The sequence below is a fragment of the Acomys russatus genome, chromosome 9, assembly GCF_903995435.1.
Source record: "Acomys russatus chromosome 9, mAcoRus1.1, whole genome shotgun sequence".
NCBI classification, from domain to species: Eukaryota; Metazoa; Chordata; class Mammalia; order Rodentia; family Muridae; genus Acomys; species Acomys russatus.
Window position 1 is genome coordinate 57,347,730 of NC_067145.1, and position 26,114 is coordinate 57,373,843.

The 26,114-nt window shown below is 42.1% G+C and overlaps 1 protein-coding gene across 1 annotated transcript in view; it reads right to left on the minus strand.

Annotated features, from left to right (window-relative positions):
- The window catches only part of Taf3 (TATA-box binding protein associated factor 3), a 148,520-nt gene that overhangs the window by 114,913 nt on the left and 7,493 nt on the right, over positions 1-26,114 (minus strand). The window lies entirely within an intron of this gene.

The following is a 26,114-nucleotide window of genomic DNA, read 5'->3' on the forward strand; positions in this document are numbered from 1 at the left end:
CAGCTTAGCACTGGGGAGGGAGAGATAAGAAAAATTCCAGAGCTTGCTAGCTAGCCATTCTAGATTAATTGGTAAATTCCTGAACAAGATACCTAGTGTCAAAAGGTGTTATTAAGGATGACACCTGAGACTATCCTCTGGCTTCCACACATACGTGCATGTGGTTGCCTACACAGCACATGTGTATACATTCCTGAATACATATAAACACACACCTCAACAAATACGTGTATTTTAAAAAACAGAACTGGTAAATACTGATTTAAAGTTAAAAATTGGCTATGTTTTACAGAAGAAACCAATGACCTTAAAGATAAATTAATGCATATTACTATATCTGAAGAAGAGAAAGAATAAATGAGCAGACTATCAAGATGTACAAACATATGTAAAGGAGTCTAGCCCAGGGCTGGTGAGACGGGCCAGCTGCTAAGAGCACTGGCTGTTCTTCCAGAGAGGTCTTCTGTTCAATTCCCAGCAACCACATGGTGGCCCAAGACCACTTATAAAGGGATCTGATGCCCTCTTCTGGCATGTAGGTGTGCATGCAGACAGAGCACTCCTACATTTAAAAAAAAAAAAAATACATAAATAAATTTTGAAGAAGAAGAAAAAGAGGAGGAGGAGGAAGAGGAGGAAAAGTTAGGAAGAAGAAGAGGAAGTCATCATCTAACCCAAATTCCAGGAGGCCTCAAGAAGACTAACTTTGAGCTGGGCGTGGTGGCGCACACCTTTAATCCTAGCCCTTGGGAGGTAGAGACAGGCAATCACTTTGAGTTTGAGGCCAGTCTGGTCTACAAAGTGAGTCCAGGACTGCAAGATTACACAGAGAAACCCTGTTTCAAAAACCAAAACACAAAAACAAAACAAAACAAAACAATTGAAGCCTAACTTTTGGGCTGCTAAAATGGCTTGGCAGTGAAGAGGATTAACTGCTCTTAGAGGACCTGAATTCTGTTCCAGAAACCACATCACATGACTGACAACTGCCCGTGACTCTGCGTCCAGTGGATCTGATGCCTTTGGCCTCCACAAACACCTGTACTCACGTGCACATATGCCCACACAGACACATACACATAGTTAAGAATAAATCTTAAGGGACTGGAGAGATGACTCGGGGGCTGAAAGGGCTGGCTGTTCTTCCAGAAGACCCTAGTTCAAGTCCCAGCATCCACAGTGAACTTCATAACTACCTGTGACTCTAGTTTCAGGGTATCCATGACCTTCACACAGATATACACAGGGGAAAACATAAATGCACATGAAATAGAAGTAAATAAATTGTTTTAAAAATAATGTTAAAAATGAAGTCTTGCATATGTCTAACTGACAGAATAGAGCAGGAAAACGGTATATGCTTCTCAAGCATAAAAGGATGAAACCACAGTCAAACTGCTGAAAACCAAATAGAAAGTCTTAAAAGTAGCCAAAAACAAAACAAAAGAAAAACATCCCACAAAACAACCACACTTAGACCTATGAAACAGCAATACAAAGGATACCTGACTTATAGGAAGAGTAGACATTAGCAGGCAGTATTGGGGTATCTGTGAGGTGATAGAGGAAATGCATAACCCACCAATACAGATGCCTATATGCATAGGAGCTTTTTAAAAGCCAAGACGTTTTTCAGATGTGGTTAATTCTAGATCTAAGCCAGGGAAACTATGACATTATCCTGAGGCATCCTGGCATAGACAGCAAGAAGTCCATGGTGTCTGGGAATAAAGAACAAATGTGACAAGGAAGCTGAAGGGAAGGGCAGTCCCAGTGAAGGCAAGAGCTGGAAGGCTTATATCCATTAAGAATGTTTAAACCAACTAGTTCACAACGCACAAAACTCTAATCATTCTGCTAAGCTCACCGTCACGTGTTTATCTGAATCTTTAACTACAAGAACCATACCAATAGGTAACAGAACAGCACATAAGGACAAAAATGTCTTTATAAAAGCTTTAAGCCAAAAATAAAAAAAGAAATTAGAAAAATAAATAAATAAATGTTTTTAAAAAGCTTTACACCAAAACTGTAGAGGACTTCTGGAGGGAGGCAGTGCTTATGAGTCAAGGGGAGCAACATAACCTGCAGGAGAACTTTGGCCTTAGTCCTAAAGCGTTAAGGCCACTTTCAAGAAGCCGGGTGTGGTGGTGCACACCTTAATCCCAGCACTCAGGAGGCAGAGGTGAGTGGATCTCTGTGAGTTCGAGGCCAGCCTGGTCTACAAAGTGAGTTTAGGACAGCCAAGGCTACACAGTGAAACTTTGTCTCAAAAAACAAAAATAAAAGGGTGTGTGTGTATGTGTGTGTGTGTGTGTGTGTGTGTGTGTGTGTGTGTGAGAGAGAGAGAGAGAGAGAGAGAGAGAGAGAGAGAGAGAGAGAGAGGGAGGGAGGGAGGGAGGGCGGGAGGGAGGGAGGGAGGAGAGACCCTGGCCTTTTAAAACACTAAATCTGCCAGGTGTGGTGGCATGGGCGGAAGAGGCAGGGACAGGTGGGTCTCTGTGAGTTCCAGGCCAACCTGGTCTACACAGAAAGCACCAGGACACCCAGGGTGAGATAGAGAGACCCTGTTTCCACAAACACTGAATTTGGCATTGTTTTATCTGGGATATAGAAACTAGGTCCCCTGGCCCTGCTCCCCAAAAACGAAATCTCGAGAGGTATGTGGTTTCTATATGTTTGCTACTGTAGACAACTCTAAAATAGTTCTAAAGTAGAACTTCTTGAATAAAGCTCACCAAGTATATATTTTAAACCAAAGCTTTATAAATATGCAGAGTTCAAAGATTTACAGACTTGATGACTGACAGCAATCTCAGCTTAAGTCCCTTGAGTTTGTTACAGAAGATCTCGTTTTTTTGCTCCCCAGCTCCTAACAGTTCCTGTTGACAGTACTGTTGCCAGTAATGAAGCTTTTCCAGGTCACAGTGCCCTTACTGTCTCAGGCCACAAAAATGATGCTAAGGCTTAAGTAGTTATAAACTAGCAATGTAGAATTCATGTAATCATGACTCAGACACAGTTCAAACAAAATATACAAAAATACTGAAAACTTCGCTAATTGGGTCTGGACACACTCATGCCACTTTCTGTTTTTCAGCGGATTTTATGCATCTCTTATTTTTTAAATCATAGAAATGACTAAGGATCTAGTTTTGAAAAGATATGACATCGTCCAAAGGAGCTGGGTATGACCTATTGCTAAGCCTATAAATCATGGTGAGCAAGCAGCACACAAGTTAAGCCCGTGTACTTTCCGTTGAGAGTTTACAATTCTTAGACAACCTTGTGCATTCACTGTGTCACCTAAAGCATCAGCACAGGGCTGGAAATGGTAAGACTAGACCACTGTGCTCCTGGTCCTGCATTATCAGTTACTTTTGAAGGTAATAAACTCATTTTAAGTTAATATTTATTACATAATAGGTCAAATAAAATAATTTAAAGCTTTTAAGAATCATTGCTTTAAAGAAAATGTCGGAGTGAACTTCAGTCCATATAGCAGCCATTAGGAATCACATTTAGTATTCAATGGTTAGGAAGGCATGAAAGAGGAAGAACGCTAGGGCCTGGAGAGATGCTTAGAGGTTAAAAACATGCACTGCTCCTGCAGACGATGGAGTTTAATTACCAGTACTGATGGGGGTGGGGGAGCTCAGAGCCATCCTTAATTCCAGTTCCAGGGATCAGACAACCTCTTCTGACCTCTGAGATATCAGGCACATCCATGGAGGACATACATACATGCAGGCAAAACATTCACACACATAAATAAAACACGTTGTTTAAAAAGCCAGGAATGCTAAGGCACTACGCATAAAAAGTATCACGAAATAATAAATTCTCTAGAGAAGAGTAATTTGCCCCAAAGACATTTTGTATATATTAAGCACTGTATTCTAAGTGCTAGGAGTAAAACAGTCAATAAAACAGGAGAAACAAAAACAAAACAAGCCTTTCTTGTGGAGTATACCCTGGTATACAGGAGGAGAAGGGAGGACGAGGAGGGGGAGAAAAGAACACAGCAAGATTAAGAAACAAAAACTCAAGCTGTTGTATAGACCTGGCTGGCTCTGTACGTGGCTCTCCCATGCCAAACAGACAGACAGACAGACAAACCAGCATGATCTTAGACAGGAAAACTCCCCGTGCCTCTGTTTGAGTTTAGCTTTTGTTTTTCACCTATAATGAGGATGATGATAGAAACCTCAGAGCAGTTGTGAGGACTGAACAGACGTTCTTGAAGCAGTAAATACAGAGAGTAAGACCAAAACCATTCAGTGCTCAGAAAAAATTACTTCTTGCCTAGACTTGATACTAACAAGCCCAATCACAGTGCCAGTGTCAAATGAAATGTGATACTAGCCCACTGCCTGAGAACACCAAAGACAAAGTTTTATTAAAACAAATGGCTTTTTTTTTTTTTTTTTTTTTTTTTTTGGCTTATGCCAACACTTTTGTGACGTATTTCTTTTTTGGACTGGTCATGAACTAAAATCCTCTATGAATCCAAGACCTTGGAACTTGTGATGTTCTTCTGTCCACTGCCCAAGTGCTGGGTTTACGCCATGCTCCCATGGCCAGCGTCTGCGAAGTGCCAGGTACTGAATGCAGAACTGTGTCCATGCCAAACAGCATGATGCCAACTGAGCCACGCCCCAGTCCAAGACACAGTATTTCTTTTAACAGATGTGCTATAAGGCCTTGGTCATTCTGGGTCATTCCACATTGCACACGCAAAAAAGGAAAGGCTAGAATCATTTCTTTATAATACCACCAACAAAGCTTGTTTTAACTGTACTTGAAAGCAAAGTTTAGACTACAAGGGCCCTCAGTTTTCTACCTCACTCCAGTGTGAAGAGAACAGGATGCAGGTATATAAGGCTAAAGGTACTACTGTCTCATAAGATTTCATATCCTAATTTGTAATAAAACATATAAAAAGAGAGCCTGGAGTGGTGGGACACATCTATAATCCCAGCACTCAGGAGGCAGAGGCCAAGATAAGCAGATTACTGTGAGTTCGAGGCCAGCCTGGTCTACAAAGCAAGTCCAGAACAGCCAAGGCTACATAGAGAAACCCTATCTCAACCCCACCCCCCAAATATAAAAAGTACTATCTCTGATGATCAAAAAACAAAAACACAGCACACAAATCTCATAATAAACCAGTAGATTCATGATTTTTTTTAAAAAAAAATGATGTTGAAGGAAAGAGATAGTAAAAGAAGAGGGCCAACAAGATGGCTCTGGGGTAAAGGTGCTTGCCACCAAGCTTGGTGACATGTGTTCAATCCCTAGAAGCCATATGGTGGAGGGAAAGAAGAGACTCCCAGGGGTTGGCCTCCAACCTTCACATTTAGCTCTTCCTCAAGAAATATAAAATTAAAAAATTTAAAACAATAAATAATAAACAATTAACAGCTACTGTATTTTATTTTTAAACTCACAAATACCCTAGAGTAAGTTCGCATTTCTGACACATTCACCATGAAACAGTACTGTAGGAATTGAGGTTAGGTTTTTCAGGGCCCAGCTCAATAGAACAAGAAAAGCCTAGACTCTTCTAATTAATCAGTCAGGGTCAGAGGTGTGTATGTCCAAAAGTAAGCAACCCCTGTGATAATACCTATAGACTACCTGACAGAGTGATTACAGAATCTACAGTATTCCATTACACAGAATGCTAAACAGAAAAAAAGTACAACCAAGTCCAAATGACACAAAGCTGCCATAAGCCACTGGCAATGTCACCTATTTCTTTGAGAGCTTGTAAATCAGTAGATATAGACTAAAGATGAGGCTCTTATGCTACTATCAAAATTCTTTAGGAAAAGCCCTTGACACCCAACCACTACCTCAGAAGTGTAATTCTTTTACTGTGGTATCCAAGGAAATAAAATTATTTCATATTCCAGCCTCTAATTAAGCAGAGCTCAAGTTAACATGCTACCAAAGATATCTGATGCTCTTTGTCTACCCCATAAACTTCCATTTCCACTCTTCCTATTCTCGCCTTCCCTACTCAAGTAATTCAACTGACATAAGCTTTCTAAGAAACTCCTAATGTAATAGGGGAAAAAAAAGAATGTTGAAAACACTGTCTCGAAAAACCAAAAAAAAAAAAAAAAAAAAAGAATGTTGAAAAGGCCCGTGGGGAGCGACATGGCTGGAAATCAGTTCCCCAGGAATGCAGAGTGAGCAGCAGTCTCCCAACTGCTCCAGTGCCCTCCTATCGTTTTCTCTCTTGACCTTAAAAACATCACTTAATATCCTGAGGTAAATAGTCACATTAGCAAGCAAAGAGAAAGCTAAGAGCTCTGCTTATATATTTATACCCGTGTGAAAGAAAAAAGTCATGATTTCCTTCAAGTCAAAATACAATCGCCCTTTCATAAAATAATCACAAATACGATGATGAATTCAGGCAACATAAAATCAAAATGCCTTTTAAAACTCTAGAGCAGGTCTGAGTAGAGTCCTGTGACGGTCCACCAAATAATACACTATCCAGTGTCTACTTTAATGTTCCAAAGACTGGCCGGCACCAAGCCTTCCACTCTGGGAGTAGTCATTGCGATCCCATGGGCATTTTGCCAAGTCCTCCTCCAGTTCCAGAGAACTTGCTCCGGGACACACCACCTGGGGGAGCAGAGCTCCAGCATGCTAATGGGGAAAGCGCAGCCCGAGGGCAGTGAAGACAAGGTTTCAGAAACGAGTGAACATTGTGGTAGCAAATTTGAATTTTAATTTGGTTAATTTCAGGTTTTGCCTTCCTCTCCTTTCACAGTCATTCATTTTAGACACTAACAAGATGCTTCAACTTCTATCACCTTAGAAACAGAGCGCTTTACCTGCACTAATTGCTATTCCAACAAAGAAAAGAATGGTTTCCAATTAAAAAGTAATTTCAAAAGGAACTTCAGACAACTGGGGAGGGCATTGTCCGCAGGTTCTTTTTGGGAAGGGATGACAATATTGTTAACATAATATTGTGAATATACAGCACTATCTACCTTCCCTCCGGAGACAGCGGAGTTCAAGATGGTTCCTTGGTGCTATGATCTTAACTTTATGACTAGATATTCCTCAAAATCTAGTCATGCAAGCACACATGACAAGAAGAGGTGACTCTGTCAAGAGGAGGGAGGGAAGTGCAAGAGTTTATTACATGTGTATGAAGATGCATATACAATGAATATGTGCCAAGTAAAAACACTATGAAATCTAGGAGACCAGTACATAGCTTTTGAAAAGACCTGTCACTTCACAAAGGACTCAGGGCATGTGTCCTTTAGTGGAGAGCATTTTGTTTTCACTTTAGATCCCTTCTTAAGAAACTGAAAAACAGAGCTTGTCTATTGTAAACCGTGAGGTCAGCAGGGGTGTGCCAGGACAAGTCAGCCACACAAGCTGGTGACTCTGTTCCATCACTAGCAGAGCTGCTGCCACTGCCAGCCTTGCGGTCCCCTCACGAATCGGGAGCTCTGTGGTAGTGGAAGCCCCAGTTCTCTTCTACAGTCAACAGCATTCCACGGGAGACTTGAAATCAATCGTCCATAGAAACAAACAAAAACCCAACAAACCATGGACCGACTAACTCTTATGTTGACTATGGAAGAAATACTAAAAATGCAGATTAATTCTACTAATTCTATGTGTCCAGTGCTGCTCCATGAGGAAACACTCTTCTAGTATTCAGGCACTAGATATGGTTCAGAAAGTCACTCATGTCCTAACAAATATTAACTGAACTAATCAAATGTGTGTCTTCCAAGCCGGGCATGGTGACGCACGCCTTTAATCCCAGCGCTCGGGAGGCAGAGGCAGGTGGATCACTGTGAGTTGGAGGCCAGCCTGGTCTACAAAGTGAGTCCAGGACAGCCAACGCTACACAGAGAAACCCTGTCTCAAAAAACCAAAAACCAAAAAACAAACAAAAAAACAAAAAAGAAAGAAAGGAACAAAGCAAAACCAAACAAAAGTGTGTCTTCCTGTGTGCAGCACAACAGTGGACACAGAACTATCTGGACCAAATGTTTTCTTCTAATTATCTAATGTGGCAGCTTAAGGCCATGGTTTTCCAGAAATCAATAGCAAATTTTTTTTTTTTTTTTTTTTTTTTTTTTGGTTTTTCGAGACAGGGTTTCTCTGTGTAGCCTTGGCCATCCTGGACTCACTTTGTAGACCAGGCTGGCCTCGAACTCACAGCGATCCGCCTGCCTCTGCCTCCCGAGTGCTGGGATTAAAGGCGTGCGCCACCACGCCCAGCTCTCAATAGCAAATTTAAAATACAACTTATGAGGTTGTTGATCACTGCTTTTGAAGAGGGCCTGGCTCTGGTTTCCAGTGCTCGGATGGTGGCCCACAACCATTCCTACCTCTAGTTCCAGGAACCTGATGCCCTCCTCTAAGCTCTGCAGGCACCAGGCATCCGTGTGGTGCACATACACACATGTAGGCAAAACATACACATAAAATTAAACTGAAAAATCTTTAAAGAGACAAACTACGAGTAACTGTAACAGTCACTGGCTGACAGAATTTCTTCGTGCTCTCGGCTATCCCTGCCGAGGCTCGCACACGTGCTGCCTGTGAGCTGATGCTCCTTTCTGCTGACGCCACTTCCAGTTCCCCATTCCAAGGGCAAAGTCGACTCAGCAATAGAATCAGGTAGTGGATTCATTTGCTAAATGACAGTTCAAGTAGACCGAGTCATGTGCTGGCCAGTGTTCAACAACTGCTCTATCCACATGTGCTAATGTGTGACATAAAGATCCATAGAACACAATTAAAGATATAGTACTATTTGTCATAAACCCCACGTGTGCAACTGATTGTTGCAGAATATTTTTGCTGATATTTGCCAAAATTATGTATCAGCAGCCAATGCAGGCTTGCAACTGATGAATGAATGTAGCTCTGACACAGACATTGGCTTAGCCCAGAGGCGCAAGTTTACTTAGAGGTTCAGATGGTAAATAGCATAGGCTTGTGGGAAACTCAGTATCCGTCACGCCTACTCCTGCCTGCCAAGGCAGCAGGGAGGGTGCCACAGACAATATGTGAACAAGCGGACACTGCTGGGCTCCAATAGAGTTCAGTATACAGAAGCAGGCACAGTTTGCTGACCTCTGCTTGAATCTGAAGCAGAATAAAGATGGTGAGTGTCAGAACCCACTGGATGCCAACAATGGGAACAGTGTGCTTGCTGCAGAATGCTGAAAGGATGGCCCTCATGACTTACCCGAAGAGCTACAGGCAGGACGCATTTTGGAGGACAGTGTGCATTTTCAGTATTTCCACCATTGAGTTCTCAAGCCGCGATGTGTTAGCACTTGCTGACATGTATGCTGAGGGTTACGTACCATCCTCACCACACAGCACAGCAAGCTTAACTAGAAAAGCGCTAAGATGTGATGGCGTGTGCGTATCTTGCTTTTAGTGTAACTTATTTAAGTTTACATGTCTTTAATGAAGACTGTGTTTCACAACCATCCCACAAACTTCCTGAAATCTTGACAGTATTTATCAGCGAACCAGTGAGCCTTCGGAAGGGAGTGGGAGACAGCTCCTGCCAACCACTCGTCCCACATGCCAGAGTCAGGACAGTCTATACATCCCGGAAGAGTAACAATTGTTCTGGGTTGATACTCATCAAATTTTCTTTTCTTTCTCTTTTTGGTTTTGAGATAGGGTTTCTCTTTGTAGCCCCAGTTGTACTGGAACGTGCTCTACAGATCAGGTTATCCTTCAACTCAAGAAGGCTGCCTCCCTCTGCCGCCTGAGTGTTGAGATTAATGGTGTATACCATCACAACTATCAAATGTCTTTAAATCCATAAAGTACAATGATTAAAAAATAGATACAAGAAGCCGGGCATGAGGGTGCACGCCTTTAATCCCAGCACTAGGGAGACAGAGGCAGGCGGATCACTGTGAGTTCGAGGCCAGCCTGGTCTACAAAGCGAGTCCAGGACAGCCAAGGCTATACAGAGAAGCCCTGTCTCGGAAAAAAAAAAAAAAAAAATAGACACAAGAATGCAAGGAATCATTTTACTATAGTAAAGACAATGATTGATGAGAAAAGCCACTTATTAATTCTTTTGTAAACAAACTACCACCAGGCCCCAGAATATATGAAAGGAAGTTCTGTCCCTCTGCCCCCTCCCATGTATACAGTGTTTTGCCTGCATGTGCATCTGAATGCCGGAAGAGGGCACCAGATCTCATTACAGATGGTTGTGAGGCACCATGTGGTTGCTGGGAGTTGGGGACCTTTGGAAGAGCACCCTGACCTCTGAGCCATCTCTCCAGCCCAAGGAAGTTCTCTTTATAGAAGCTCTTCGGCTAATAAAAGCTTGGGCTGCCATCATTTTCAACCTATACTGACTTAATGATGGATGGATGTCTGCTGAAATCACACACTCCCAACTAGAAGACAGCTACCACTAAACCACTGAACCCAACATTTGAAGAAGGTTTTAGAACCACATCAGTTTACATGGCGTGGAAGAGCATGTGAAACACACCTGTTCGGATGCCGTAAGTAAACTACAGACTGTGAAAACCCATGCAGGGCAAACAATCCAGACTCTGCAGCATGTAGGTGTAAATGGGACCAAGATGAAGGAGAGGGGGTAGGAAGAGGGAGAAAGAAACAAACATGGCGATACTAAGAATGTGACTGAAACTGACAAAGCAAATACCCCCACATTGCTGTGCTCCTGAGAAAGAGTGTTACCTGATGACATTTGTGAGCCATTAATCTTGAGTATGGTGATGCTACCGTAATACTGCTAAAGCAGCTCTTGTCTTTAGAATGATGTGCTTAAATATTTATGATAAGGCTGGCGTGCTAGCATATGCCTGCAATCCCAGCACTTGTGCAATGGAGGCAGTAAGATCAGGCATGCAAAGGCTAGCCTTGGCTACACAGCAAGCTAGAGGCCAGGCTGTACTCAAAGCAAAACAAAACAAAATCATGAATTATGGTAAAATAATATGATGCTGGAGATTTTCTTCCAGATAGACTGGAAAAAGAGGAACTGAATGAGAGTGTAATACGCAGGACAGGCATGAAGATGAACGCCTGTGGAGCCGACAGACAAGCACTGCATCTAATTCTTCTAATTCCTTTTCTTCTGTATTTGGAATTTAAAAAATATTAAAATACTTCAGTCCCTCTCAGTGAGAACGAGTCAAATACACATTTGGCCTCTAGTGATGACCTCTGGTACTTCCTCTGGACTTCTAACAATGTCCCTTCCCATCCTGTTCCAGTCTTATCGACCCCTTTGTAGTTCCCCAAACACCCTAGCCATGTGCCCTTTTGGGCTTTGCATTAGATTTCCTTCTGCTTGGTGTATCTTCCCCAGGTATGTTTATCTCGCTTTAAGTTTATGTTCAATGAACCTTTCACAGTATCCTGTGACTTGACTAATTAAAAAGTTTTATTTTATATGCATAAGTGTTTTGGCTGTATGTGAGTGTGTGTGTGTGTGTGTGTGTGTGTGTGTGTGTGTGTGTGTGTGTGTGTATTTATGTATGATGTGTACAACATGTATGTTTGGTGCCCCTGGAGGTCAGAGGAGAGTGTCCGATCTGCTGAAACTGAGTTATGAATGACTGTGAACCACTTTGTGGGTGCTGGGAACTGAACCCAGATCCTGTGCCAGTTCATCAAGTACTGTTACCTGCTGAGCCCTCTCTCCAGCCCCCAATGTAATTTTAATGATTTCTTGTAGCACACATCTAGCATTTTCATTTCTCTTTATAATGTTCTACCTTTTCCCTATAGCACTTATTGTAAATATACTATGTGATTTATGTTATATGCTTATTTCCTGTTTGTTCCACCCATGAAAGTGTAAACATAAAAGAATTTTCCTGTTTCTATATAAAATACTTTTATCTGTTTGTAGTAGCGCATAATACATAAAGTCAGAGGAAAAAAACAAACATGCTGTATGAACCCAGGAAAGATAATAAGCAACTCTTCTTTGATCTTACAACAAAATATTCCACACAGAATGGCTTTATAAAGAAAAGGGCTTGCTGGGCGTGGTGGTGCACGCCTTTAATCCTGGCACTCAGGAGGCAGAGACAGGCAGATCGCCGTGATCTACAGAGTGTCTGTGATCCAGCCTGGTCCACAGTGAGTCCAGGACAGCCAGGGCTCTGTTAAACAGAGAAACCCTGTCTCTAGAAGCGCAACCCACCCGATGAAAAGCAAAGGCTGAGTGAGTTCACAATGCAGCTAAGGCATGGGGTGGAGGAGGGCTGGGGGACACTTGCTCTGACTCTGCTTGCAGACACGGAGCCTACTAGCAGCTGATGTCACAACGCAGGAGTGCATGTGGAAGGAAGCTGTCATCTTTATGTTCTGAGATAACACCTCACTTTGTAGCCTAGGCCGGCCTCAAAACCACGCTGCTTCTGCCTCACCCTCCTGGATGGTGGGATAGAGATGTGGGACACTAAGCCCAGAAAAGACATTACATCTTGAAATAGGAAGTCGGAGTAGGATTCAGCAGCCAGCCTCATTCCTAACAACTCTCTCAAAAGAACCCTGGTTCTCAGGAGAGCTAATGTAATCTACCCTGACGGCAGTACCCTAAATGATCTAAGGACCTCTCGCCAGCCCCCATCTCTTAAGATCCCAGATCACCACACTGGGAACCGAGCTTCCAACCCACAAATCTATTTTTGTGGGGAAGAGAGGCACATTCCAAGCACAGCCTACTACAGGATGAACACAGGCAAAGTACCCTAAGACGCTGAGCCCACTAACACTGACATAGAAGTCTGGGGAAACTGGGAATTAATAGTTAAGCTTTTATCTCTAAATATTATAAAATGTACTGTAAGGCTGGTGTGTTAACATCACACTTAGCTTTCTGTGTGCCGTGGATTTTGCCTCCCACAAACTGTCAGAAGGCGTTTTCCACCAGTACCAGAACAAAGTGAGGGTAGCTCATCCTCACTCCAGAAAAATCAACCAGAAGCTTTGCATCTTTGATACACACAAACATCTCCACAGGCAGAAAAACACTGAGTGTCCTGATGACTGAACAACTTACCCTGAGCTAGCTAGAGGGGTGCTATCAAGAAGCAATGGGGTTCTACATTTAAAGTGAAGCCTGTAACTGTTCCCGCAAAGGATTTTTGTTTTGTTTTTCAAGACAGGGTCTCTCTATGTAGCTTTGGCTGTCCTGGATTCCCTTTGTAGACCAGGCTGACCTTGATCTCACAGCTGCCTCCCTGGAGTGCTCCTTCAATGGATCTTAACCTTTAGACCCTGTCCATTCCATACACTTTATTCATGAAATAACATAACAGAAACAGATTCTAACTACAAAAATGGGCCAGTAATTGAGAAAAAAAAAAAAAAAACTCATTTACAGTTAAACTGCTTCAACTCAAATCTCAGATTCCCCTAGTTACTACAATACGATCTTAAAAGTTGTTCATTCCACACCTCATTTTGCTTACCAATTAAATAAAAACTGCTGCAGTTTCTTTTGCAGATGCTGTAATACATACTCAGATAAAAGAAACTAAAAGGAGCCAGGCATAGTGGCGCACGCCTTTACTCCCAGCACTCGGAAGGCAGAGGTAGGCAGATCACTGTAGCTCAGAGCACAAGCTACAGCCCAGAGTAGCAGACATCTGGGGGAGCGGGCCACATTGCATCCAGCCAAGAAGACCCCAGTGTTTGCTCAGTTCCCTCCCTCCGTGTCTGTCAGTGCCAGACCCAGTCCAAGAAACAGTTCCTATGTACCATTAAGAGGACCCCTCCAACATCAATTACTACAGGCAAGGTGATGATCTTCCGTGTACATACCCAAAGGCCCTGTTAGGGGATTCCAGATACTGTAAAGCTGACAATTAACCCTCATTATGACAGGCGTGGTAACATTTACTTCACATGGCTATTACGAAGAAATTAGTTGTGTGACCAAGCCTGGTGGCAAGAGGTCAGTAGTCCTAGTTACTCAGGAGACTATGCAGCGGGGGGCTATAAATTTAAGACCTGCATGAGCTACAGAGTGAGGTCAAGGCCAGCCTTGGCAAGTTAGCAAGAGCCTATCTCAAAATAAAATACAACTGGGCAGACAGCTCAGTGGGTAAAGAGCTTGCCACACAAGCATGGGGACCCGAGTTAGAACCCCAGAACCCAAGTAAAAGCTGGGTATGTGGTGTTGGCATCTAATTGCAGTGCTACAGGGTGAAAGACAGGCAGGAGAAGGTCTGGGGCAGGCCGGTCATTCCCAGCCGGGAACAGTAAGAGACCGCGGCTCAAACAGGAAGAAAGTAAGAACTGCCCCCCAAGGCTGTGTTCTGACCTTGATATACATGTCTTGGCATGGTGTGCCCACACTCATATACTTGCAGGGGTGGGGGGAGGGCTGGAAATCCAGCTCAGTGGTAGAGCATGGCCCTGCATGCAAGCAGCCTTTTGTACAATCCAATTGCAGTAGCAGGTTCAAGAAAGTCTCCCTATACTGTATAAAGAGGGTGAGTTTTACTGAATTTTTAAATGGGAAAAAGTAACTACAAATACAATAAGTAAATAAAGGGTGAGTACGCAGAAATCCTCAGATTTCTTCAAATCCAGAATCTGGCCTCTTGTCCCTCAAGGTGTAATCTATGTCACCATGTTTTACTTCTTGTAACTCTAAAACATAGAAAGACAAACCTGAAAAAGAAAAGCTTCCAAAGAACTCTGTCATGAAGCATTTGTGGGAAGCCTGAACATTGCAAGTTCACTAAGAGGCTGTACTTGTGTGGGCTTGCTGCCCCAGTGATGTTTATACGCATTACTGCATGCACCACATAGGCATGGAGAGTCACAGCACTGGGCCCCAGTGATGTTTATACGCAGTTACTGCATGCACCACATAGGCATGGAGAGTCACAGCACTGGATGGCGTTCATTTTCACACAGCATTTTCTATCACACCACAGAGACAGTCAGTTATTCCTCCCTTCTCAACAATGCCAGCTTTAATAAAAATGCATGCACCAACAACTTCATTTGAAGCTGAACTTTAAGAAATCCTTTAAATGGGAAACTAAGTCCATCCCTGTTTCATATTTAATTTGCAACAGGATATCTGGCAGTCGTCAAGGAGCCTGCAGGGCTTGTTAGCTGATGACTGGCTGCCTGCTGAGATGGGCTCCACACACAGGTAATATCAATTGTAGACAAAATCTTGTGACCTACCTCTCATGCTCCTTTAAAGTTAATCTGAGCACACTGTGCATGAAAGGAAATGAGAAATGAGCTTTTCTCCTTTACCACGGTGCTGGGACTTCCTGAGCTTTCACTCCGCTGGTGACTGGTCCACAGCTACCATTTTTTTCTAACTATTCCCAATTGTGTCTGTCAGACACAATTAGGGCTGCGCGCTGAAGAGAGGTGTGAAAATGGAATAATGCCATTGGATCTGACAAGTATGGCTTTTCTCACTTTCACCCTTGGCTGTGTTAGGAAACACAGCCCTTACCATTTAGCAAATGGACCCAACGCAATCTTTGGGTTTGTAAACTGATTTTCTGTATAACTTACAGAAGTGTGCATAGAGGAGACTGAAAACAATTTTATTAGAATTTTACTGCAAAGCCGGAGAGAGCTGCTCAGCGATTGAAAGTGGCTGCTGCTCTTCAGGGGACCACTGCTCAGCTCTCATCACCTGCATAAGGCAGCTCACAAGAGCTGGGCGTGGTAACACACACCTTTAATCCCAGCACTCAGGAGGCAGAGGCAGTTGGATCTCTGTGAGTTCAAGGCCAGCCTGGTCTACAAAGTGAGCCCAGGGCAGTCAAGATAAGATAGAGAGACCCTGTCTCAAAAAATCAAAAACAAAACAAAACAAAAAAAGGCAGCTCACACTGGACTGTAACTTCAGCTCCAGGGGAGCCAGAGCCCTCTGCAGGCCTCAGGGTGTACTGAGCATGCACACACACAAAACCTTTCTTTTTTAATTAACCAAATATTAAGTTTTACTGTAAAATGTATTAACCACTACTACGTAATGTTTATAATACTGTGTAAAATATTTTAATGCTGTTTATATATTTTTTCAAAGAATGAAAATTTAAGTTTTGTCCCAAGATTCTTCTAGTATGATAAAACCTTTCTTGAATGTAAAAGAAACTATAGTTGTATGTTTCTACAAATAAAAACCAAAATTCCCGTGGGATGCTATCATCTGCAATGCCACGTCCACCATCATCATCATTAAATGTCAAACACTGTGTCTGCTTTTAGTTTAATTTTTTTCTTTTGTTTTTGAAAAAATTTTGTTTTACCTTTTATTATGTGTATGTGCATCTATGTGGGTGTGCACACATAAGCCCATGTGTCCTAGGGGCAGAAGACGGCTTCAGATACCCTGTAGTTACAGAAGACTGAGCTGATCTCTGAAAGAAGACTGCTGAGTCATCTCTCCAGATCCTTATTTTGATTTTTTTCTAATAACTATAAAACACATTACTTTTATACTTTTTATTACACATGGAAAAATAAAATATTTAGACATTTCAGCTATACTGAACAAAAGAAAAATAGACGAATGATTTTCTAGTCTATTTTTGCCTTCTGTTTTGTATCTGAAACAAAGTATCTCTCTGTGGCCCTGGCCAGCCTGGAATTTACTATGTACACCAACTACACTAACTAAGATTACAGGCAACACCATCACGCAATCTACACCACACTAAGACTACAGGCAACACCATCACGTAACCTCATCACACTAAGACTACAGGCAACACCATCACGCTATCTACACTACACTAAGACTACAGGCAACAGCATCACGCTATCTACACCACACTAAGACTACAGGCAACAGCATCACGCTATCTACACCACACTAAGACTACAGGCAACAGCATTACGCTATCATGTCCATTCTCTCTCCTTTTCAAACACACTCTTTAAAAACAATAGTCTCAGATCCAAAATAGAGAATAACAATTTACTTCACTATTGGTTCATCTTAAATAACTTAATTAACTTTCCACTTTATTGATATTTTGCAATTTAAGGCATACTTGGAAGTATTTGATAAGCAATATTTTATAAAAATAATAGAAAATATGTGAATATTCAGGAAACTATAATCTCCCAAATCTCATACTGCCTTCAAGTTACAAAAGCCACAAGAAGTAGTCTTTTTCTATGTTCTTTTATGACCTCTAAGGAATAATACAAACCATAAATTTCTAATCCTTACGAACAGTAATACTGCTCAAGATGAAACTCAAAAAAAAAAGAAAAAACTGGAATTCATGGACCCTAACAGTGTGTCAAAGATCATGTTTATGTAGGTTATGCTTAATGATAATAATAAAAGAACTATGAAAGTTGGGTGAAGGGAGCCTGACCTAGAAACCCAAAACTTGAGAGGTAGAAGCAGGAGTTCAAAGTCATCCTTTAAATCTGACTTTAATTCTAAGTCTAATTTCTGTAGGTTTATATGCACAAACAGTTACTGGATAAGCAGTCCAGACAAAGCTACCCAGCAAACTTGCATAACTCCTTAACGCTACATATCTCAAACTCTCTTACGTCTGCACAACCAATCATGACTAACTGACCCACTCAAGCCAGAGCACTTCAGTCCACTTTATGCATTTACTATTAAACTAGGCCTCCCAACTGTACAACAAAGAGAACATAGTAGATAGCCAGCACAGAGTAAGTGTGACTCAATCACACGGAAAGTTCAGTATGTAAAATCCTATGTGTTAAGCTGCTCTAAAATGGCTGCTGCACACACCTCAGTAGGCACACTTACAGAAATGCAAAGAGACCCTGAGAACATCAAAATCACTTCATGGCCAGAATTCTATGTAAAAGCTTGAAAAATAAATGACCCTGTCCCAAAAAGTGTTTAACTAGGCTACTGGCGCAGGGGGAGCTTGAAATTCATTTAGTGAGCTCATTGGAATGCAGTCCAATCACATACTCATTGTGGCTTTGTAAGATGACATAATTCTTTTGGAAACCAGTATGTAAGATATGTCAAAACAAAACAAAACAAAACAAAACCATAAACCTTTGACCCAAAAACCTCTGAGAATTTGTCAGAAGGAAGTAATATGAAAGAAAAATGTGAACGGGGAGCTTTGCTGTAACATCTCAAAATAAGGAAAATATCCAGTAGAAGAAACAGCTGAGTAAATTAGGGTGCACTGCTCAAAAAGTACAAAGAAGAAAAAAATACATGGGAACAAGTCAACACCGTAATACATAATAAAAGCCCAAGACAGGAAGAGTTACACTATTTCCGTCACCCATATACTCTTTCCACAAAGCAGGAAGACAGGGATCTGCTATAAATATGGCAGAAAGGACGTAATTGCTAATGTGTCTTCTGATGGGACTCTGGGGATACCGTTTACAAAACAAGCATGTTAGGAAAAGACGATGACAATGGGTCATAGTTGCAAACTCTGGAAAGGAAGCTTGGCTTCTGGAAGAATGACATGCGGCTGCACGGACATATTCTCTCCTAGATGCAGATGTTTCCTTAGGGCAGACGCATGTCCGACAGATTTACATGCGCTCATCCAGCAAAACTCCACAAAGCTAAGTGGGAAAAGGGAAATGAAAAGGTCTAAAACAAGTTGTGGAGCTGTTTTTACTCACTGGCATTTGATTGGATGCTCACTGATAGTAACAAAAAAGGAAAGGGTGCCACCCACTGAATTCCAGCCACCTCTGCATTAAAACAGGACTGGTTTCCCTACTACACTGCAGAGCACTGCATCTCCAGTGAGAACAGGACTACGAATGCTACCAGCAATATCATGTACATCTAAGCGTTATGTCTTCACCATATAGCATCTTATTAAAAACTGTTAGTTGAAACCAAGCCTGATGAGATGAGGGAAGTGTACACATTACATACAGGGCCCTGCAATGTACAGTGCACCAATTACCAAAAGTTAATTAGCAACACAAGGAAATTTGTCATAGAGTGAATGAGCAAGACAGAAGGGAGATGTCATTACAGTCATATTCACTACACTGTAGTTTTGAAGCCAAGTGTTATGTCAGTCATTCTACCTAGTATAGATATTAAGGGAAAATAATGGTAGATGTGAGCCTGTTTTCACAAAAACACATGTAAGACCTAAAGTAAGAAAACCTGTGTCATTCAAGTATAATCTCAAGGAAGTAATTATTCTACATTTTATCAGATCAAATAAGTTTGCCTCTTCAGTCATAATTATTTTACTTACCAGGTCTATCCTATTTGAGAGAGGAATAACAACGGTTGTGCACTGTGCTGTTGCAGTAAATGCCAAGCTATCAATCAGTGCAGCAAAGCCACACGGCACCAGGTGCAAACGCAGCTGGAGAACTTACAACCCTAACCGCACAAGCTCAAAGGCAATGCTGATTTTCTCCTGGGCAGAACTGACTTCAGAGTTTCAGCAATTTCTGCTTAAGAACTAAAAGAGCCAGGCACAGTGGCATATGCCTGTGTCCTAGTCCTCATGAGACAGAGGCAGAAAGACGCAAGCTCAGGCTATTCTGGGTTATACAGCCAGATCCTACCTCAAAAAACTTAAATCAAATAAGCAACTGAGAGAATATGAGCTCACTAGCCTACAGTGAAAGCTGGGCCATCTTTTTTTTTTTTTTTTTTGGAGACAGGGTTTTTCTGTGTAGCCTTGGCTGTCCTTGACTTGCTTTGTAGACCAGGCTGACCTCGAACTTACAGTGATCCACCTGTCTCTGTCTCCCGAGTGCTGGGATTAAAGGCGTGCGCCACCACGCCCGGCCCAAGCTGAGCCATCTTTAAATGCTTCCATCAAATCACAGGATAAGTGAGGGAGCCTCTGTCCCTAATGGAGTCAGGGTGAATGTCTGGCCCATGAAAGACAGTCCGCAGGCCAGATCTCCATCCACTCGCAGTACAGCAAGGACATCTGCTGCTCTTAACAACACTGTCTGCCTGGGACAGTACCCCAAGGTCCTTGCCTTACTGGGTAGTCTTGAACGCTGTCTGATTTCTTGACCCCTCTTTTTTTTTTTTTTTTAATAGCATAAAAGGTGTGCTGGAATATTCCCTTACTGTAAACTTTAACTCAACATCTGGGCAGTTTCTTTTGGGTCTGAATAGTTACATATTTGCCCACACATACAGTCTCCCAATTGTGAAACTTTGGCTTTTCTGTGTACTGAATTCTCTCAAACAACTCTGTTACCAAATCTTACCCATCAAACACGCCCAACTGTGATCCTTCCTGTGATCATTCTCCTGATGGCTGCAAGGAGGTCTATGAGGTCTATATGGGACGGCACCTCTGGAGTCCTCCCCCTCAGCCGTACCAGCATCTGCCAACTGAACACTCCTACCCAACACACTTTTTAAAAATCTATTCATACTCTTCATCCTTACTGTACAAGTTAAAAACCACTGATACTTATAGATTGAGCACATAATCTGCTTTCCCTCAGAGTCCAAATTATAATTTATTTATTTATTTATTTATTTATTTATTTATTTATTTATTTTTGGTTTTTCGAGACAGGGTTTCTCTGTGTAGCCTTGGTCATCCTGGACTCACTTTGTAGACCAGGCTGGCCTCGAACTCACAGCGATCCACCTGCCTCTGCCTCCCGAGTGCTGGGATTAAAGGCGTGCGCCACCACGCCCGGCTCCAAATTATAATTTAAAGTAATACATAGAAACCAATCTTTCGAGAGCCCTAAGAAAGCTAACCTGAGGAAAAACGGTCAGGAACCAGGGATGGAAAGTTACAGTATTTTGGAGCATTACACAGAAGCAACACAAGAGGGCGCACTGTGACGCTGGAGAAACTCCCTTCAACTTCTTAGGGCACTGACACCTATACAACCTTGTCTAAATATGGTTCAGCTTAGGATTTTTAGAACTCATGATGACATCAAAGGACGCATCGTACTTTGAGGTTTAAGCTTTCAATACTTTCTTCAGATGCTGGGAAAGGTTAAGAAGCCCCACTCTCAGGTAACTGGATAAATGGAATTCTCTCCAGGAGCTCCGTGGATTTACCTATAAATGCATTTTAATTTATAATACATTCATGTTACAATATGTTCATTGAAAGGTACCTCCATGACAGGTCAAACGAGCAATCTATAACCACACTTGTAAATTTTTTAAGCAAAAGTTGATTAAATACCAAAAAGAATACCTCAAGAATCAAAAGTTGAGAGAAACACACTTTAAAAAAGAAAGAAAAGAAAAAGGACTCAAAGCCTGGCTACAAGGTGGTAAAATACAAGAAAGCAGCTACCTACCTAGCACTGTATACATGGCATAGCTTTCTCAAAGCCTGGGTAAGACAGTGTATGCAAGCAAAACAATACAAAACACTTCCACTTGCTTTAGTAATCATGTATGACAGAATCAATAAGATGTCCACTCTGAGATAAGAAATTGAACAATTCTAGAGTTTTATATTGATATGATCTTCATTATCTCTGAGAACTGGAACTGTTACTATAGATAAAACAAATACTGATATAACACAGAAAGCAAAATCCCTACAGTCCTGATCTTGAACTGGAGATATCTATATGACTGCAATGGGCATTTCTAAGAAGACACATGGACGGCCAACACATTTTAATATGTGTAACATCACTAGTCTTTAGGGGAATATAAACTGAACCCACGGCATTATCTCACACTGGTTAAAAAGGCTACCATCAGACAGACAATGCATAAGTGTTGGCGATGATGTGAGAGAAGGCGACTCTGGTAAACTTTTAGTGAGAGAGTCACTTAGACCCATAGTTCAAGACCAGCCTAGGCAATGAAGAGAGAACCCCCATCTCAAATAAGTAAGAACATATGGGGCTGTGGCATGGCTCAAAAGTTAAGACCACTAGCTGATCTTCAATTTGCAGCACCCACATAGTGGCTTATATCTCTAATTCTAGGAAATTTGATGGCCTCTATAGGGACCAGGTATGTATGTGGTAAATAGTCATACAGGCAGCAATACACATAAAAAAGATATATGTAGTGGTTTCTCTTTTAAATACTTATGGTTTATTGCATTTTGTTTTCTTCTCTTTTCTTTTTTCTCCCCCCGCCCTCAATCCCCCAGAGACAGAATTTTTCTGTGTAGCCCTCCTTGGCTGTCCTGGAACTAGCATTGTAGATCAGGCTGACTTTGAACTCAAAAGAGCTGTTGGCCTCTGCTTTCCAAGGGCTGAGACTAAAGGTGTGTGCCACCATGCATGGCTATGTTTATGGTTTCTAATGCTGAAAATTTTTGAAGTGGTATTATTTTGTCTTAAATAATCCAGAGAAGAAACCCCAATGCTTCTTTTTTTCTCATGTACTTTCACTACTTACTATAAAGCTGATTTTGTTGTTGTTGTTTTGTTTTTCGAGACAGGGTTTCTCTGTGTAGCCTTGGCTGTCCTGGACCCGCTTTGTAGACCAGGCTGGCCTCGAACTCACAGCGATCCACCTGCCTCTGCCTCCCAAGTGCTGGGATTATAGGTGTGCGCCACCACGCCCGGCTAAAGCTGATATTTTAACTACACTTATTTGGCAACATTTAAGTATGATAACCATAACTTTATAAGAATTTTATTAGAGCAAATTAAAATAAAGGAAAACAAAGCCAGGATTCCTGGGTCCAAGCAGGGCTGGGAAGGGCGGAGGATGTTCTAATCCCTATGCTCCACCCTCAGTCTCATACTGGTAAGTCCAATTCTTAAAAAGAACCCTTCCCAAATTATTAAGCAACTTAACTATTAAGTAGGTGGTCTAGAACATAGTAGACAAGAAAACTGCAAAACAGCTCAATTTAGAAAGCTTTAAAAGGTACAATGAATATGGGCTAAAGTTTTTGACCTAGAAAAGCCACCTGTTAACCCAGCACCGGAGAGAGCTGTCATTAGTTTGAAGCCAGCCTGGGCTACACAGTGAAGTCCATATTCACTTGTGCTATAGTGTGAGAACCCTACCTCAAAGAAAATAAGCAAAACCCCCCAAACAAAGAAATGGCTGGGGAGGGGGTAGGGGAAAGGCTAGGCTAGCTCAGTGACATGCCATACACATGACAGTACTCTTAAGTCCAGTTGTTAATTTGGCTTCTATCTTACTAATATAAAACTCACGACTGCATCATTTTAAAAACTACTGATATATTATTATCATTTTTTTAGTTTTGTTTGTTTGGTTGGTTGGTTGGTATTTGGTTTTTTGAGACAGGGTTTCTCTGTGTAGCCTTGGCTGTCCTGGACTCTTTTTGTAGACCAGGCTGGCCTTGAACTCACAGCAATCCACCTGCCTCTGCCTCCTGAGTGCTGGGATTAAAGGCGTGGGCCACCACGCCCGGCTCCTTTAGTTTCTTTTTTTAATGCCTCGTTTCCTCTCACCATTTGATCTTCATTCATGTTTTTAGGATACAATTACAATTTTTGTGTACTAATAAATTAATAAATAAATAAAAAGTTCACAGACATACAAGGATTAATTTTCACAGTCTAATAGAATATATCATATATTCTTAGTCCTATCTTCACAAAAATATCTTAACGTATAAGGAACCACATCTATCGAGACCAACAAGAAAGAAATTCCAGGACCACCTGACACAGCCTGACTAAAGAAGATAATAGTCTTCTAGTCAATCCAATTACTACCTGGCCACTGCCCCACCCCCAAATCCTTTGTTAATATTGGTTTTAAATACACTCGTCATATTTTAAAAGTAAATAATTTCTGTTTAAAGCAGATATAACAAAAATAGGTTTCTAAGCTAAAAAAAAAAATTATTATTAAACAATAAAGGGTTTAAAGAGAACTGCATTTAAGTAAGATTTCCCCAACAGTAAATAAAGGTTGTAAATACAGATGAAGCAAAGGCGGTGATGAGCAGAACGCTTAGCAGTTACTAAGGGAAGCTGGCAATGGCTGAGGTTCATCCTAGGCTCCACAGTCTGATAATAACAGCAGTAGGCCCAGAGAGCAAAAGAGAGATAGCAGGGATTTCTATTGGGCACGAACAACTGTACAAATGATGCTCAACTCCATTTACGAAAATCCACCAGTGGTGTGAACTGTTTGAAGTACCATTCTCAGCTCTGGGTCACTAACTCCTGGCTTCAGCATTACTCCACAAGATCTTAAGGAAAGTGCTAAGCTATTGAGCACAGTCTCTCCCTTCCACCCCCTCTCTTTTTCAGTTTTTTTCAGACGAGGTTTCTCTGTGTTATCTTGGCTGCCCTGGACTCGCTTTGTAGACCAGGCTGGCCTTGAACTCACAGCGATCCGCCTGCCTCTGCCTCCCAAGTGCTGGGATTAAAGGTGTGCACCACCATGCCTCGCTACAGTCTATCTCTTAAAGGGCTCAGAGCAGAGAATGTTAACTTTTGAAAAGTTGCAGTGAAGGGAGACAGATGGCTCAGTGGGTAGGCATGCTTGCTAGACATGAGGACCTAACTTGGATATCCTGACCCTATAAAAAGCTGGGTGTGGCCCCAGTACTATGGATTTCAGAAAAACCCACTGACCAGACAGCCCAGTCAAAAAACCTGCAAGCTCCAGGATCAGTGCAAAGTCACATCTCACTGAGGGAACAATAAGGCAGACACTGAGGAGTAGAGCAGCTGACATCTTCCTCTGGATCCCACCGGCATGCACATGGCCTCACCCCAGTTCTAACCATATTCACAAACATCGCCTCCTCCCAAGAAAAGTAAAGAAAGCTTACAGTAAGCACCTTCTGTGTCCACCATGGCTACTGCCAAGATGAATGGGGCTTTGTTTTCAGAATGATGCACTACAGCACCAGCACTTCTCAGTGGAATACCCTGCACACTAGAGCCAGGGTTTGACAGCAATCTATCAACCCATGAGAAAGCTCTACAACTCAGGCCCAGTGTTGATCCAGGTTTCAGATAGGCAGCATGGCCACATGAACTCTAACACGGCCTACTCCAAGTTTAAGGCTCGTCCATGGAACAAGCAAGTAATGCTTCAAAAGCTAGGGGAACAAGAGATTATACAAAATGAACTGCAAGAAATGGCAGCTGTTGGCAATCCTGGTTGGATGATGGCAGCTGCTTTGGAAAATATTGGCATAGTTCCTCAAAAAGTAGATGTACACTGGGGTACGGGACACTGCTCAGCAGGTAAGGGAGCTTGTTGCTAAGCCTGATGACCTGGCTTGATCCCCAGGGCCCACATAACTGAAGGAAAGAACCAATTCTGACCTCTACATATGTGCTATGGCACTCTCAGTGCACACACACAAATGAACAAATTAATAAGATAAAACTTTACAGGTGGATGTGCTGCTCAGTAGAGGAGCATGTGCAAAGCCCTGAGTTCAAGGCTCAACACTCAAACAAACAAGTTTCCGCGTCTTCTACTTCATCCTAACACAGCATGTCCACTTCTGCTATACGCCCAGGAGAACTGCAGCCATAACGGCCTTACTCACAAGAAGCAAATGGTAAAAACAACCAGTGTCTATTTAAGAGGGGATGAAATACATGTGGAATATGCAAATGTCACATCACCCAGGCATGATGGCCAATGCCTTTAATCCTAGTACTCAGGAAGGCAGAGGAGGGAGTTCAAGGCCAGCCTGGTCTACATAGTAAGCTCCAGGACACCCAGAACTACATAGTTAGACTGTGTCTCGATAAACAAAAGCAAAACCAAAACAATACAAAACAAAGAGGACAATACTGACACACACACTGGAGACAAGGCTTGAAATCAGCCATTCACAAAATACAAACACTATGTGATACCATGCACAGGCCATTTTAACTATTTCAGTGGTACAGTTCTGTGGTACCAAGTATATCCACACTGTTCTATAACCATTACCACCATCAACCTCTAAAATGTGTTGTCTTCTCAAACTCAAACTCTGATCTCACAAACAAAAATCCCGACTCCTTTCGTCCCGGAGCCTTAGCACATGCCAGTCATTCTCCGTCTTTGTGAATCCACTTACCCAGTAAACCAACCAGCCTCCCTTCCAGCCAGTTACCTGACCAGCTGCCTTCTTTCTTTTCTTTCTTTGAGACAAGGGCTCATGTAGCTGAGGCTGGCCTCAACTCACCAT